We start from the raw sequence: 18,490 nt of genomic DNA on the forward strand, positions 1-18,490 counted from the left end.
CACTGTCATTAAAGGGGCAGTTTTCCATGCAGAGGTCTGAGGACAATCTTGAAGTTATTTGTGAGTGGAGGGAGGGCTCTTCCCACTTTAATTTATCTCAGAAGCTTGGCTAGACAGAGCTCACAGACTCCTGGTGCCAAGAACTAGAGTTTTAAGGAGAACAGAGTGAAGTACTTAGTGAGGAGAGAAGGAAACATATGTCCTGGTCACAGGAAGCCAAACTTAGAGACAACAAAATGTGTGGAACTGGGAGTCTGAGAGGTCCCCTGCTCAGAGGTCATCAGTGAGGGTGTGGAAAGGAATAGTACAGGGCAGTGGAGGGGTGGGGAAGGAGCATGGTGGTGGTAGTGGTGGGGTAGTAGTAACAGGTAGGAACAGAGATCCAAAGATGAGTGACAGTGACACAGAGAGAAGACATAGCTTGTAAGTCACTAGCAGCCAATGAATCTGTCTGTTCCATGCTTATGCCCAGGCAGAGCCACAGGGATAAACAGAAATATCCAGGGAAGGACAGACACTGGGGCAGGTGGCCAGAGGTGAAGATGTTTGGGAGGACTTGAAAAAGGAAGCAAGAGTTTGTATGAAGGAGGGGAAAAACCAAGCTAATTGATTGGTCATGTGCTATCTGCCAGTTACTGAAAGAGAATACTAGAACATGTATACTTGGATAGGTAGAAACTGAGAGGGAGAGAGGGATAGAGAGGGCTAGAGAAAGAAAAACATTTGCAGTACTACTTTATGACTTGTGCAGGTTGGGACCACCGTGAGCTTGAGCCTGGATCCATGCACCTGGTAATGTGTATGCTCAGTGGGTGCACTACTGCTTGGCCCCAGTGAAAGTGCTCTTAAGTCAGGATGAAGTGGACCATGACCTTCGTTCCCCCCTGACCTTTCACCAGGTGGGAGAGGTCAACAGGCTCCAGGATGCATTTTGCACTCAGTGCTCTCAGCTTGCCCGGGATCTCTGAAAATATGCTCTGTGTCTCAGAAGATGCTGCTATAAGGTGCACTACTATCAAGCATGAATTCTAAGTTCCATCCCTGGAATGGCAGTATCCAGAGTGATGCTTTGGTTCTCTCTCTCAACTCCATGAATAAACAAACAAACAAAACATTTTTTAAACGTCTGAGGACATTCTAGTAGGAGAATTTAAAGGAATCCCATCCAGTGCAGTGGACTCACACAGAGAAGGGGTCTAAGTTGGAGCTGGGTAGACCAGTTGGTTGGTGCTGAGCTTCTTTGCTGAACAGGCAGTCTGTACTTTCATTGAAGCTATTCTACAATGAGGCTTCACTCATGCCCTAGTCTAGAACCTTTGAGAACACCTATGCCCTTTGCAGCCTCTTTCAAGAAGCTTCTCTTTTGGGATGGAGGCTTTGGTCAGCTTGAGGGGACATCAGGTTGAGGGCATTTCACAAGTCAGTAGGAGAGCAAGATTATCTGAGGAAAGGTCTGGGCCACATGCCTGCATACACACATTTCCCTTTTGGGTTAGGAAATTTTCCCTACACCTCTTCTTTTGATTGCTGTAGCCAGGATGGCCAGGACCAAGGGAAGAAAAGGTCAAGGGCTGATCAAAAGGAAACTCAGGTCCATTTGTTTCCATTGCCAGGGAGCTCTGCCTTTAGCTGAAGGGTCTCAAGCTCAGGACATCCTGTTGGAGTTGCGAAACTTCATCCCCCTCTGGCTCCAGTGGGAAATAGGAATGCATCTACATGAGGCCTGTCAGTCCCCTGACACTCCAGTCCCTGTGTCCACACTCATAGGAGCATGTAGTGTGTTCCCTGCCTGCCCAAATACAAGCTGCTCCTTCGGTATGCCAAAAAATTTCCACTCATGTACATCTTAGACGTTATTTTGTGTATGTAAATCTCCACATGCCTTTAAAAAATACTGACTAGGGGTGGGAGTGGGGGAAGAGAGACAGCACAATGTTCATGCAGAAGACTCTCATGCTGGAGTCTCTGAGGTCCGAGGTTCAACACCCAGCACCACCTAAAGTCAGGGATGAGCAGTGCTCTTGTCTTTCTCTCAATAAAATGAAATATATATATATATTCAAATGGCAGAGTGCAGGACTTGAATTCTCTATGGGTCAGTGCAGTGATCAGATGATCTCTCTCTTGCATACAGAAGTGTACTTTAATAAGAGCTAGTCCATCCAGTGATTGAAACCCATGAGTCAAGCCCCAGGGAAAGTGGCCCCACACTATCCTGTCTCTTGCACCCAGCTCTCTCCTGCAGAGTATGACAGTGATTGGGGGATCAGATGGAATTTTGCTGACAGACCCTCTAAATCCCCCTTAGGCCACTTCTTCAGCTCTGGCCCAGTGCCAGTGGCTGAGCCATAACATTAAGCGTCAGCCAGTCTTTGGTAGGCAGAAAATGAAAGAAACTCAGGGAGAAACTAGGGCAGTGGGTGTTCCTTTTCTTTTCAAATTGTTTTTAAATATTTATTTATTTATTTATTCGTTTTTGTTGTCCTTGTTTTATTGTTGTAGTCATTATCTTTGTTGGATAGAACAGAGAGAAATGGAGAGAGGAGGGGAAGACAAAGATGGGGAGAGAAAGATAAACACCTGCAGACCTGCTTCACTGCCTATGAAGTGACTCTCCCTGCAGGTGGGGAGCTGGGGATTGAATTGGGATCCTTATGCAGGTCCTTGAACTTTCTGCCATGTGCACTTAACTTGCTTTGCTGTTACTGCCTGACTTCCTCTCTCATTATATTTATGTATTAAATTTTAATTTTTTTTCATAGCTGAAGTTTTATACATATATGGTTTCATAATTCATGGCAACTGTTTCTTTCATATAAAGACACCATTGCACTGGAGCTTCCTCTGCTGTCATGTCATAGCACTTCCCATGTGGTGCCTGTGTCATGGGGATGACAAGGTATATGTCCAATTGGCCCCCCAACTGCTGCCCTTTCTTTTTGTCATTAGGGTTTTCAGGGTTATCACTGATATATGCCTGCCTGACTCCACCATTCCTAGTGGCTTTTTTTAAAACAGAATGTGAAAGGTAGAATGACAGAGGGAAGGAAGGAGAGAGAGACAGAGAGGGAGAAAGAGACAGCATTTAGGACTGCTTCACTGCTCATATAGTGTCCCTCCTACCCCCGCCCCATGCTAGGGTCCTGTGTCTTGAATCCGGGCCCTTACTTTTGGTAATGTGTACTCTACCAGGTAGGCTACTTCCAGCCCCCAATTGCAAAATTTTTAAAAAAAGGATATTTTGAACATGCCAGGAGCCATTCTCTGCTTGATAAGCTTTGAAACAATGGAAGCCCTCAAGACAAGTTTTCATTTCCCCCACGGGCAGGCCATTTCCCCTCAGGTAGGCCATTTATCAGAAAGCAAGTGACACACCACATAGTTGTGGTAACAAACATGGTTTCGGCTATTGTATGTTGCAAGGAACATTCCACCCTGATGATTGCTCCCCCTCCTCTTCCTCCTCCAGTACTTCCCCCTTCCCCAAAGCCTTATAATGCCTGTGAACACAATAAAATTTTGCAGCTTGATCAGAATCCTGTCTTGCTGTCATTCCTTGTGTCTCCTGTTCCTTTCATTTCAGGTTCTTGGGTTCCTAGCCCCTATTCACACCCCGCTGGGTGGGGCATCTGGCGCCCGAACATGGGGTGAAGAAGCCTTCTGGACGTTGGAATGCTGCTGCTATCCGAAATTCACTGAGCCACCGTGGCCCGAGGAGGTAATGCACAGGCTCGCATAGATCACCACGGAGCTGCCCAGCCCTGGGTCAGATCTGAAGGAGTGTCACAGAGGCACAAGGTAAGCATTACCATGGGACAGGCATTTAGCAAACAGGATTTATTTATTAATGGACTCAAGGAGTCTTTCAAGACACGAGGAACAAGGGTTAAAAAGAAAGATTTAAAGAAGTTTTTAGACTATATTGGAGATATTTGCCCCTGGTTTCCCCAGGAAGGCACTATTGATGAGAGGCATTGGAGGAGAATTGGTGATTGTCTTAATGACTACTATCAATCTTTTGGTCCTGAACATGTCCCTGTTTCAGCCTTTTCCTATTGGAATTTAATTAATGATATCTTAAAAAAATTATAATAATCACCCTGATATTAAAAGCCTCATTACAGAGGGTGAAAAGGTCCTCCGGCAACTTTCTTGCCTGCCCTCCAGGACAAAGACCCCATCCCAGTGCCCTTCTGTAATTGTTGACCTTGATCCCCCCATATCCGGCCAAAATAAAGACCCTGTCCCCCTGCCTACAGGTTCCACCTCACTCATTAAAGTTACCTCCATTGACCCTCGTATTGCTAATTCACATGAGAATAAAACCCTGCAATCTTTCCCCCGCCTCTATCCAGTTTTACAAAACCCCTCCCTCTCCTGAAGCACTTCCCGTGGAGGAGGAGGCTTCGCTAGAAAGAGAGGCTGCCAAATACCACAATCCTGATTGGTGTCCTCCTCCCTTTAATCCCCCTCCTTACATTCATGCCCCTGCTCTCCAGCCTGACCCCCTCCTTGATGATCCTTCCATCAGGCAGGCACGCTCAGGAGCCCTTACAGGAATTTCCACCCTCCACAAGGTCCTTGCTGACTGGAGAGAGCAGCTTCAATTAATGAAAGAAATAGCTGCAGTTACAGAAGAACCTACTTTTTTAGCCTCACCAAAAAACCTAAGCCCAATCCCTAAAACTAAATCATCCAAATCAAAACCAGTTTTGGCTTTCCCTGTCACTTGGAGCCAGACTCAAACTGACCCTGCACATAAGGTTTCTATACAAATAGAAGACCCTGAAGAACCTCCAGATTCAGATGTTGATAGCGACAATAATCTCCCACAATCTTCCACCCCCTCTAAAACCAAAAATGACAAAGCCCAATCAAGTTCAGATGATGATAAAGATGATAATTGTTCTCAAAAACATAAAAATCTAAATTTTAAATACTTAGAAAAATTTAAAGCGGTGGTTGCTAACTATGGTCCGACCGCTCCTTTTACTGTAGCTTTGTTAGAAGGATTTAGTGATAAATGGCTCACTCCCAATGACTGGAATCGGCTGGCTCGCACTGCTCTTAATGGAGGCAATTATGTCTCCTGGAGAATTGAGTTTATAGAAAACTGTAGGGACCTGACTCAGCGCAATGAGAAAAAAAGATTCCTCAAAGACTTGGACTCTTAAAAAACTCGTAGGTGAGAGCCCCTATAATTCCAACGAGGTTCAAGCCCGTTTCCCACCCGGCTTGCTCACCCAGATACAACAGGCTGGCTTAAAAGCATGAAAGCGCCTGGCAAGGCCCAGAGAGCCCTATAGTGATTTTATTAGCCGCTTAAATGAGGCTAAATCAAAAGCAGAAAGGCTTTTCAGAGGTGATGAAACTGATAATCCTTGTGTTAAACATTTGTCTTTTGAAAATGCTAATCCCGCTCATCAAGATGCCATCTGTCTTCACAAGCGTGGCACTCTTGCTGATTATGTTAAGCTTTGCTCTGGCATCGGCACTACACATGCTCTTGGGCTTGTCATTGGTGTCACCCTCCGTAACAATAATTTTTCTGCAGGCGCCAGCCAACAAAACAAGACCTGCTTTAACTGCAAACAGCCTGGTCATTTTATCAGAGAGTGTATGGCCACCGCCCAAGTCCAACCTCTTGTATTGGGGCACCCTCCTCCGGCAACAGTTTGTCTGCGCTGCCAAAGAGGCAAGCACTGGGCCTCTGAATGTAGATCTAGAAGTAAGATCCAGGGCCAATTCTTAAGCCCCCGACCGTTGGGAAACTTCCTGCGGGGATGGCCCCTGGCCCCCACACAAAGGATAACCCCTGGGGCTATCAGGTTTGTCCCTCTGGCTCCAGCCCAGCTGCTTCCCCCTCCCCAGCCAACTCCCAATGCCTCGGCAGATCGGTCTCTAGTCTCTGGAGAGCCACCGCTTGCAGCGCAGGACTAGAACTCTGTGCCACCTCCCTCACAGTATTAACCCCTGATACAGGCCCTCTGACCATAAATACTGCAGTCTTTGGCCCCCTCCTTCAAAATTTGTTTGGCATAATACTAGGAAAAGCTAGTTCCACCCTCCAAGGTCTACATGTGGTCCCCGGAGTTGTTGACAATGACTTCACTAGAGAAATTAAAGTTATCGCCTCCTCTCAAGAAGGCACACAGGTCATTCCACCCAGTGAGCATTTAGCACAACTAATATTACTTCCCTTACAGCACCTTAATAGTAATTTCCATAAACAGTCCCATCTCGATGACCCCCCCCTGGGTCCTCAGACGCATATTGGGTCCAACAGGTTTCTCTCGACCGCCCCTCCTTGAAACTATTTTTAAATGGCAAACCTTTTACTGGTATTATAGACACAGGGGCTGATGCCACAGTCATTTCTGAAAAAGACTGGCCACACACTTGGCCCTTAACGGCCTCTGACACCCACTTAAAAGGCATAGGCCAGTCCACTGACCCCAAAGTCAGCTCCCAGGCTCTTACTTGGTCAGATGAAGAGGGCAATACTGGCTCTGTTACTACATTTGTTATCCCTGGGCTGCCAGTTAATCTCTGGGGCCGTGATATTTTATCTCAAATGAATGTCATTATGTGCAGCCCCAACGAAAAGGTGTCCCGGCAGATGTTAAATCAAGGTTTTCTCCCGGGAAGTGGACTTGTAAAAAAACTCTCAAGGAATTAGAGAACCCCTTACAGTCGTCCAAAGGACAGATCAGTCTGGGCTGGGTATCCCTCCCCCTCTGCCTTTTTCCTAATGGCCGTTGACATGCCTGCACCCCAAGCAGAAAAAATTGCCTGGAAAACAAGTGTCCCCGTATGGGTTGATCAATGGCCTTTAACACAAGAAAAAGCCAAAGCAGCACTGACGCTAGTGCAGGAGCAGCTTGCTGCAGTTCACATAGAGCCAACTACCTCCCCGTGGAATATCCCAATTTTTGTCATAAAAAAGAAATCAGGAAAATGGCGATTATTACAAGATTTAAGAGCTATTACCAAAGTAATGTTCCCTATGGGGACCCTTCAACCAGGTCTACCCTCCCCTGTAGCGATCCCCTCTGGCTATCTTAAAATAGTTATTGATCTCAAAGATTGTTTCTTCACTATTCCCTTACACCCTGATGACAGGCCCCATTTTGCCTTCAGCATACCCCAAATAAATTTTCAGGGCCCTATGCCCCGTTATCAACGGAAAGTATTACCACAAGGCATGGCCAATACCCATACCCTTTGTCAAAAATTTGTTGATGAGGCTGTTGCTCCAATTAGACAAAAATGGCCTTCCATATATATTCTACATTATATGGATGATATACTTTTGGCTGCTGACCAAAAGGACAGCCTGTTTCAATGCCTAGAAGACCTGACAGCCAGCCTTTCAAATAGAGGACTTCAAGTTGCCCCCGATAAAGTACAAATAGCTGACCCTTATACTTATTTGGGATATGAATTGCTTCACCATCGCATGCTAACCCCTCAAATTCAACTACGCACCTCCCATTTACAGACCTTAAATGACTTCCAAAAACTTCTAGGTGATATTCAATGGCTTAGATCATATTTAAAATTGCCCACTCATGCCCTTCTCCCCCTAAATGAAGTCCTTAACGGTGACCCAAACCCATTGTCTCCCAGAAAGCTCTCCACTGAAGCCCAAGATTCCTTAAACCGCACTATACAAGAGCAGACTGTTTTTCAAATTGACTATAATACACCCCTGCTATTTGTTATCTGTTCCACTTCTCATACACCCACTGGTGTTTTCTGGCAAAACTCACTTAAAGCCAAAGATAAGGGGCACCCCCTACTATGGGTTCATCTGCCTGCTTCCCCTCAAAAGGTGCTTGCCACATATCCATTCCTGGTTGCACAGCTGATTATAAAAGCATGAAAACTGAGCCGTCAATATTTTTGAAAAGATCCTGACTCTCTTATCTTACCCTACACTAAAAATCAGCTTGATTGGTTGCTCCAAGCCTCTGATGACTGGCCTATTGCATGTGCCTCCTTCTCAGGCACCATTGATAATAATTATCCCAACAGTCCCCTGCTACAATTTGCTGCTGTGCATCCCTTTGTATTCCCCAAGATAACAGCTACCCAGCCTCTTAATAAGGCCTCCTTGGTATTTACTGATGGCTCTGTTAATGGAACTGCAGCCTACGTATTGATGGGAACCCTACCAAATGCTTAAGGCAACTCTACATAAACTCAAAAAGACTTCCGTCTATGAAACTCGTGGAGTGCCACGTAATAGCCTCAACCATGCTCTTTTTGTTCTTAATTTTCTCAATCTGGATGCACAAGAAAGATCTGCTGCTAACCATCTCTGGCATCCTGAGACCCATAATAGACAAGCCATGTTCAGGTGGCATGACCCCCTCATAATGGAAAGGTCCTGACCCTGTCCTCATCTGGGGACGTGGCTCGGCCTGCATATATGATCAAAATGAAGGAGCTCCTACGTGGCTTCCTGAAAGGCTTGTTAGACAAGTCAATGGAATCTCACCCTCAAGGGGAGATTGCCCTGCTCTTCCTAAAAACAGTGTTGATACACTTCCCTAAAGCCCCAAGAATTACTAATGTATTCCGTGCCCAAGAATGTGAGTTCCTGAGGCCCTTTTTTCTTCTTTTGTCTTTCAGGAAAACAACACTAAAATCTGAAGATGGTTCCAAAGAAGTCCAACCGTTTGATGCTTCGTTGTCTTCTCTACATGCCCCTAATATTGGCCATTCCCACTTGTACAGCCCTTGTTTATCAGTGGGAATTCCAGGTTAGAGAGACACAAACCAAAGACTCTCACACTACAGTCCAAAACATTGGCACAGCACGCTATCCTCCTAAAGGTTTCTGGGAGACTGTTGTCATTAATATTTCTCCCAAGACTATATCTAGCACCCATCGGCCTTATGCCTGCTTTCTTTTTGATAATAAGGACCGGAGCAGATGCCTTACTGATGTTTCCACTTATGGAGGCTGCCGCTATTGGTCCTGCATTCTCCATGATGCCCACTTGCCAAGAACCAAAACAGGAAAGCCCAGTAGTCTCATATTACAAGGGTCCCAGTTTACTATTCAGATTTCTGATCCCTGGGATACCCGTTGGCAAGAGGGAGTTACAGGTAAATTATATAATAATGGATACTCCACATATCCTACAGTAACTATACATATATCCAGACAATTGGCATTGGCCGAGCATAGAGAACAAGTAAATCAAGTCATTATAGAAACAGAGAATAAGCTCCATTCGGCTTTCCAAACAAATTCGGCCATGGAAGTCACTAAAAAATGGGCTACTTGGCCCCTATATCTCCAATATGCAATTAACCTTTTAAATTATTCTCAGATTGTTCTCAACATTTCCCATTGCTTGCTATGTGCATCCCTTTCACGACCCATTCTTGCAGCAGAACCTTTAAACAACACACTGCCAACTTTTCTAGATGCAACCACAAATGACCCCCCTATGGGGCCCCATCCCTCCGTCTCCTCAGTCCCACTTTTTCTAGAACACATAGGCAATTCATTTATACTGGTATTCCTTTATACCAACAACACTGGCCCTGTTAATTTCACTTGCACCCATAATATTTCTGTAAGCACTGTCCATGAAGGACCACAATTAGCTTACTTCTGGTGCTGTGGGACACTTCTGACTAGCATAAATACCACTACCCCTGGGCCCTGCCTCATGGTAGCTATAGTCCCCCAACTCACTTTATATGAACCTGATGAGTTTGCATGGCTCCTACACTCCACTCATAAAAGATCTGTTTTCCTCCCATTGATAGTTGGCATAGGTTTAGCTACCTCTACTGGCATAGTTGGTGGGGCAGTAGGACATTCTATTTACTTCTCCCATGACTTTTCTGACAAATTACAACAAGTCATAGATTCCACCACAAACAGTCTAGAGTCACTACAGAGACAGATCACATCTCTGGCAAAGGTTACTTTACAGAACAGATGAGTCCTTGACCTTCTCACAGCAGAAAAGGAAGCAACCTGCTTAGCTTTACAAGAATAATGTTGTTTTTATATTAATGAATCAGGAATTATAGAATAAAATGTTAAAAACCTACAAACACTTAGTCGAGATTTGAGAAATAGATATGACCTTTCTGCACAATCATGGATGAATTCCCCCTTCTTGGCTGCCTTCAGTCGTGGGACCCCTGATTAGTCTTTTGTTAATGATTACCTTAGGACCCTTTATTTTTAATAAGATTCCTGATTTTATAAAATGGCAAATTGACTCCTTGGCATCAAAACCCTTACAAATACATTATGATAGGTTTGAGTTGGCTGACAGAGGCTTGGCTGAACCTGAGGGTGACAGACCTCCTTTTCGGATGGCATAAAACTCAGAATTATACATTGAGACATCCAACCTTGGCAGGGAAAGGACACCAGGAAGGGGTGCAAGGCAAAACACTTCAGGGGGAGGACCCTATAGTCCACCTCTGAGTCCCCCGTGAAGCAAACCTGATTTGCATGGAGGTTGGTGTCAGCAAGAAAAAACTTCTGCCTTGAAGTTGTCTACACCCTGAAAACTTTGGCTCTGCCTCCCCTCCCCAAAAAGACACCAAGAGCCTTATAAGATGCGGGAAGACTGGTTTTACATTCACCCCACAGGAGGAATCAGGTCAATACTTCTTCCCTCTGGTTAATGCCCACCAAAACTGCTGTTAAGGTCTCTATACCTCACCCATGATTGCCTGCCTCAGTTAAATTGTAACAAAGGGAGGAGATGCCAGGAGCCATTCTCTGCTTGATACGCTTTGAAACAATGGAAGCCCTCAAGACAAGTTTTCATTTCCCCCACGGGCAGGCCATTTCCCCTCAGGTAGGCCATTTATCAGAAAGCAAGTGACACACCACATAGTTGTGGTAACAAACATGGTTTCGGCTATTGTATCTTGCAAGGAACATTCCACCCTGATGATTGCTCCCCCTCCTCTTCCTCCTCCAGTACTTCCCCCTTCCCCAAAGCCTTATAATGCCTGTGAACACAATAAAATTTTGCAGCTTGATCAGAATCCTGTCTTGCTGTCATTCCTTGTGTCTCCTGTTCCTTTCATTTCAGGTTCTTGGGTTCCTAGCCCCTGTTCATGTCCCGTTGGCCGGGGCATGAATACACTATGAAAACAACCCCCCCACACACAAACCCCCCATGAGGGATCGCTTTAGGAAATGTTCCTGGAAATCTTTGTTTCTGAAAGAAGTTGGAACCCCTGTCCCCTCTTGCCCCACCCTAATAAAATCACATTTGAAGTGAAATTAGAGTGAAACACAAAGGAGGGTGTTTGGCTCTTTGAGTCAGCCTGAGAACTCTTGTCTTTGGAATCTAAACATTCAGTGATCCATCAGTGACACCCAGCAGGCAGGCAAGCTCACCTCCCTTCCTTCAGAAATGACCAGGAAACAGGCGGTGGGGAGGTGAGAGGGAGATACGGGGAGAAAAACAGACAGCAACACAGCTCTGAATGAGGCACTTGCCGGTCAGATCTTAGTCAGGGCTGGGGGAGCTCTGCAGTGCTTTTGTCAGAACTTTCTCATCTCAACTTGTTACTTCCATGTGGAGAGTTGTCCCTAAGCCTTGAGGGGGTTGAACCCCAGGTTCCCTCTACAAAGAGATCGGCATGTGCTTCCAGCCTCAGCTTACAAGAAGCTGAATGGACCACTGACCTGCAATAAAAGAGGCCCTCCCCCTGGCCAGAGATAAGATTAACCCTACTCTCCAGGACCAGCCTGATCATAAATTCCTTTACTAGCCACTTTGTTCAGCATACTAGCAATGGGCCTTTCCCCAATATTCCTTATTTGGAGTGATCCTCTTCTATTAGTTCTCTCCCTTTTTTGCCACTTTTATTTCTTTATTTTTTCTATTTGTTTATTTATTCCCTTTTGTTGTCCTTGTTGGTTTGTTGTTGTTGTTGTAGTTATTACTGTTGTCATCATTATTGGATAGGACAGAGAGAAATGGAGAGAGGAGGGGAAGACAGAAAAGGGGAGAGAAAGACAGACACCTGCAGACCTGCTTCACTGCTTGTGAAGCAACTCCCCTGTGAGCAGGTGGGGAGCCAGGGGCTCAAACCAGGATCCTTATGCTGGTCCTTGTCTTTGTACCACCTGCACTTAACCTGCTGTGCTACCGCCCAAATCCTTTTCTTCCTTTTCTAACCATATATATATATATATATATATATATGGTTAGAAAAGGAAGGTATATATATATATATATATATATATATATATATATATATATATACCTGTTGTCACCCCAATAAAATTGAGTTGTCTCTCTGAAGTACTCCCAGAAGTTCGTGTCTCCACACGACCACGCCTGGTCCTTGGTACCTCCATGGGCCTCCAGTGGTCCCCCAACCCTTGCCTCCATCAGCCGAGGAGGTGGTGGGGTTTTGCAGATGCAGCCCACAGTTCCATAGAAACATTTTCTTTGGGATGTGATGCATTTAGTATAGTCAGTGCTGTCAAATTTGTTTATTTCCTTGTTCCCTTTTATTTCTTTCTTTATTTATTGGGTAGTGCTGAAAAGTAGATGTCTTGGGCTAGCAAGAGAGCTCACCTGGATAGTGAGCTGCTTTGCCCTGTACTGTACATGGCCCAGGGTCAGTTTTGGTCCCCAACATATTGGACAATGCTTCAATGCTGTGGTTTCTCTCTGTCTCTGTCTGTCTCTCTCTCTGAAAAAGGTGGCATGGAGAGGAGAAGCCCCAGGCATGATGAAAAGAAAATAAGAACTATTTTTAACATCAGGAGTTGGCAAGTAGAAGTCCAGTGGCCAAAGCCAGCAGAAGGAATGGGGTCCTATCCAGGAGATGTCTCCACCTCTACTACCATCCCCAGGACCCACTGTGGCCTCCGGTAGGTCAGGCCATAGTGCTGACAGGCCAGCCCCATGGTGGGCATGTACACAATGGGCATGAACCCTCCACATCAGACGTCAGCACCCGGTAGAAGAGCTTCTCATTCTGATTCTGGAGCGTCATGGGGATGATGTACCTCAGGAAGGAAGACAAGAACCAGGCTGAGGGCTCTGGTGGTGGCTCATCCCATCCCCATTTGTGAGGGTCCAGGATTGACTCTCTTGCCCCCACCTGAAGGGGAAGCTTTCCACGTGGTGTAGCAGTGCTGCAGATATCTCCCTTATTTTCCTTCTCTTACTTGTCACTCATTATAAAAAATGGTGGTCAGGATGGTGGATTCATGTAGGCAGCAAACATTTCCCTTCCTGAAAGCTGGATGCTGTCACATGCCAGCTTTGACATGAAAGGATATTTGCATTATTGTCACTTGAACTTGGAAATCAGAGATAGAGTCCATGAAATCCACTACCTGACGCACTCGCTCCTTCTAGGTAGGTAGAAATAGAGGAAGGGGCTAGAGCAATATCTCACTGGTTGGGGAGGACTTGCCTCGACATGTATGTGGCCCAGGTTGGAGTCCCAGCACCACACAGGAGGGTGATAGAGCACCAGGAAAGCTCTGGTGCTGTGGTGTGTCTCCCTCTTTCTCTGTCTGAATCTCTCTCTCTCTCTCTCTCTCTCTCTCTCTCACACACACACACACACACACACACACACACTCACACACACTCACACATGACATTCAGGAAACCCCATTTCACCTCCCACTCCCTTAAGAATGGCCATGGGAAGGACTGGAAAGATTTTAACCTGATTTAGGGCAAGCAGAGAGAGGCCAAACACCTTGCATTTTCCTACCTCTGGGAGCAGAGTGTCTCAAACCTTCCTCCTAGACTTCAGTTCACAAAGGGTCTTGATTTTTTTGTTTGTTTGTTTCAAGAGGGTAAAACCATCAGGTGGACTTTCTGTCTTTCGAGACAGAGGGAGAGGAAGAGGGAGAGAGGGAGAGAGAGAGAGAGAGAGAGAGACCACAGCACTGAAGCTTTGTCCAGTGATTGGGGGCCGGGCTCAAACCTGGGTGACTCACATGGCAGAGATTACCTAGCTGAGTTATCTGTCCGAAGACCAGTAGGATTCTAGTCCTTGAGGCTGTGCTTTGGTCTCAAGATTCAGCTTTAGTCTCTGAGTGGCTGGAAGTAAGCTTCAATTCCATTTACCACTCTGATCACTGATGTCCCCAGAACCCCATCTGTCCTGTTGGGGGCAGGTTTCACAAGTATCACATGTGACAGTAGGATCCTGGAGGCAAGGAACCCTCTTCTCTCCCTCCACCCCACACAGCGTCATTCTCCTCATTCCAGGAGCCGAGGGTCCCACCAGAAAATCCACACAGTTCAATGAAGGCATTCATTCATGCTTCTCTCTGGTTGACTCAAATGCCACCTCTTTTTAAGGGGCTTTCTGGGTTTTCATGGATGGAATCCTTCCCAGTCAAACAGATAGAACCTTAGGGGGACCTGCACTGCTCTGGGGGCCAGGTTGGGTTTGGGGTGCCTGCAGGAGTGTATTAGAAAGCAGTTGGCCAGAGGACACCACTGATCTATCCAGGTCACTCTGCTGCCGCTCATAGGACCTCATGACAGGGAGAAGCTGCACGTCCTGGCTCAGGAAGCAGGGCAGGGTCAAGCCATGTATGCACAGCTGCAGCTGCTCCTCTAGCATGAAGGCCATGCCCTGGAGAGGAGGAAGAGAGGCAGACCCATGGGTATCTAGAACCCCACCATCTAGCCCTGAATTCCCTGCAGATTCCGAGTGGGGGTGGGGAGTTGGAGCTGCATTTGAACTCCAGCTCTGCTGACTCAACCACCTGGCACAGGTAAGTCAGGGTCTACTCTGTGCCCTAGCTTCCTCCTGGGAATTGGGGCACCATCTCTGCTTGTGAACTGCCTGGGGTTTGGGTCATCACTGTGTTGTACCTAGTTGATCTTGATATAGCTGTTAGCTTTACAGAAAAAAAGGAAATACACACACACACACACACACACACACACACATATATATATATACATATATATATAGAGAGAGAGAGAGGAATAGGATAGAAGATACACACATATTGTTGCACTTGGCACTCTCTTTCATTTGTTTTTAATTAATTTATTTTTTTATTATTACTGGGGCTCCACTACTTCTCAAAAAAAACACGATAATTTATGTATTGCTGTTGCTGGGGGGCTTCACTGGCTCCAATATGATAATTTTTTTTTCCTAGTTTCTTTTTTTTTAATTTTTTTTAAATTTAAGAAAGGATTAATTAACAAAACCATAGGGTATGAGGGGTACAACTCCACACAATTCCCACCGCCCAATCTCCATATCCCACCCCCTCCCCCGATAGCTTTCCCATTCTCTATCCCTCTGGGAGCATGGACCCAGGCTCATTGAGGGTTGCAGAAGGTAGAAGGTCTGGCTTCTGTAAATGCTTCCTCGCTGAACATGGGCGTTGACTGGTCGGTCCATACTCCCAGTCTGCCTCTCTCTTTCCCTAGTAGGATGGGTCTCTGGGGAAGCTGAGCTCCAGGACACATTGGTGGTGTCTTCAATCCAGGGAAGTCTGGCCGGCATCCTGATGACACCTGGAACCTGGTGACTGAAAAGAGAGTTAACATACAAAGCCAAACAAATTGTTGAGCAATCATGGACCCAAAGCTTGGAAAAGTGGAGAGGAAGTATTAGGGAGGTACTCACTGCAAACTCTAGTATACTTCTGCTTTCTTACTTTGGTGCCATACTCCAAACTCAGTCATTTTCTGCTTTGCGTTTCTACTTCTTTTTTTTTTTTTTACATGCATAACGTTCCCCAGATTCCCATTTAGCAATACAACCCCCACTATTTCATTCATCATTTTTCATGGACCTGTATTCTACCCACCCACCCACCCACCCCAGAGTCTTTTACTTTGGTGTAATACTCCAATTCCATTTCAGGTTCGACTTGTGTTTTCTTTTCTAATCTTGTTTTTCAACTTCGGCCTGAGAGTGAGATCATCCCATATTCATCCTTCTGTTTCTGACTTATTTCACTCAACATGATTTTTTCAAGGTCCATCCAAGATCGGCTGAAAACGGTGAAGTCACCATTTTTTACAGCTGAGTAGTATTCCATTGTGTATATATACCACAACTTGCTCAGCCACTCATCTGTTGTTGGACACCTGGGTTGCTTCCAGGTTTTGGCTATTACAAATTGTGCTGCCAAGAACATATGTGTACACAGATCTTTTTGGATGGATGTGTTGGGTTCCTTAGGATATATCCCCAGGAGGGGAATTGCAGGGTCATAGGGTAGGTCCATTTCTAGCCTTCTGAGAGTTCTCCAGACTGTTCTCCACAGAGGTTGGACCAATTGACATTCCCACCAGCAGTGCAGGAGGGTTCCTTTGACCCCACATCCTCTCCAGCATTTGCTGCTGTTACCTTTTCTGATGTGTGACATTCTCACAGGAGTGAAGTGATATCTCATTGTTGTCTTGATTTGCATTTCTCTGACAATCAGAGACTTGGAGCATTTTTTCATGTGTTTCTCGGCCTTTTGGATCTCTTCTGTGGTGAATATTCTGTCCAATTCCTCCCCCCATATTTGGATGGGGTTATTTGTTGTCTTGTTGTTGAGTCTGGTAAGCTCTTTATATATGTTGGTTATTAAACTCTTATCTGATGTATGGCATGTAAAGATCTTCTCCCATTCTGTGAGGGGTCTCTTGATTTGGGTAGTGGTTTCTTTTGCTGTGAAGAAGCTTTTTAATTTGATGTAGTCCCATAGGTTTATACTTGCCTTAGTCTTCCTTGTAATTGGATTCGTTTCATTGAAAATGTCTTTAAAATTTATGCGGAAAAAAGTTCTTCCAATATTTTCCTCTAAGTATCTGATAGTTTCTGGTCTAACATCCAAGTCCTTGATCCACTTGGAATTTACTTTTGTATTTGGTGAAATACAGTGATTCAGCTTCATTCTTCTGCATGTTTCAACCCATTGTTTCCAACACCATTTGTTGAAGAGACTCTGCTTTCCCCATGTAATAGTCTGAGCCCCTTTGTCAAAGATTAGATGTCCATAGGTGTGGGGCCTCATTTCTGGGCTCTCAATTCTATTCCACTGGTCAGTGTGTCTGTTCATGTTCCAGTACCAAGCAGTTTTGATGACAATGGCCCTATAATATAGTTTGAGATCTGGCAGTGTGATGCCTCCAGTTCTGTTCTTTTTTCTCAAGATTGTTTTGGCAATTCTAGGTCTTTTCTGGTTCCAGATAAACATTTGTAGCATTCGTTCTATTCTCCTAAAAAATGTGCTTGGGATGTTGATGGGGATAGCATTAAATTTGTAGATGGCTCTGGGTAATATATTCATTTTGATGATGTTAATTCTTCCAACCCATGAGCATGGAATATCTTTCCACTTCTTTGTGTCTTTTTCAATTTCTTTGAGTAGTGACTCATAATTTTCAGTATACAAGTCTTTCACTTCTTTGGTTAGGTTTATTCCTAGATATTTTATTGTTTTTGTTGCTATAGAAAAAGGAACTGATTTCTGGATTTCAATTTCTTCTAACTTAGTGTTTGCATAGAGGAATGCCACTGACTTTTGAATGTTAATTTTATAGCCTGACACATTACTGTATTGCCTGATGATTTCCAAAAGCTTCTTGCTAGATTCCTTAGGTTTTTCCATGTATACTATCATGTCATCTGCAAATAAGGAGAGTTTGACATCTTCTCTTCCAATCTGTATTCCTTTAACTCCTTGCTCCTGCCTGATTGCTATGGCAAGAACTTCCAACACTATGTTGAATAGTAATGGTGATAGTGGGCAGCCCTGTCTAGTACCTGATCTGAGGGGAAATGCTTCCAGTTTTTCACCATTGAGTATGATGTTGGCTGTAGGTTTGCTATATATAGACTCCACTATCTTCAGGAATTTTCCATCTATTCCTATTTTTTGCAGTGTTTTGATCATAAAGGGATGTTGTATTTTGTCAAAGGCTTTCTCTGCATCTATTGATATGACCATGTGGTTTTTGGTCTTGCTTTTGTTGATGTGGTGGATCACATTGATTGATTTACGTATATTAAACCAACCTTGCATGCCTGGGATAAACCCCACTTGGTCATGATGAACAATCTTTTTGATATACTGCTGTATCCGGTTGGCTAGAATTTTGTTCAATATTTTCGCATCTATGTTCATCAGAGATATTGGTCTGTAGTTTTCTTTTTTGGTTGTGTCCCTGTCTGCTTTTGGTATCAGGGTGATGTTGGCTTCATAGAAGCTGGCAGGGAGTATTCCAGTGTCTTCAATCTTCTGGAAGACTTTTAAAAGTAGAGGTATTAGTTCTTCTTTGAAAGTTTTGTAGAATTCATTTGTAAAACCATCTGGTCCAGGACTTTTATTTTTGGGAAGATTTTTGATAACTGTTTCCATTTCATTAGCTGTGATGGGCCTGTTCATGTTATCCACTTCCTTTTTACTTAGTTTTGGAAGTTGGTAGGTATCTAGGAAATCATTCATTTCTTCCAGGTTCTCTAACTTGGTGGCATATAGTTG

At 44.8% G+C, this 18,490-nt stretch overlaps 1 pseudogene; it reads right to left on the reverse strand.

Annotated features, from left to right (window-relative positions):
* Nucleotides 1-14,619, reverse strand: part of LOC132533977 (NADP-dependent malic enzyme, mitochondrial-like) — a 37,347-nt pseudogene extending 22,728 nt beyond the window's left edge.
* Nucleotides 14,620-18,490: the final 3,871 nt, after the last annotated feature.

Source organism: Erinaceus europaeus, chromosome 17 (genome assembly GCF_950295315.1).
Source record: "Erinaceus europaeus chromosome 17, mEriEur2.1, whole genome shotgun sequence".
In the NCBI taxonomy this organism is placed as follows: domain Eukaryota; kingdom Metazoa; phylum Chordata; class Mammalia; order Eulipotyphla; family Erinaceidae; genus Erinaceus; species Erinaceus europaeus.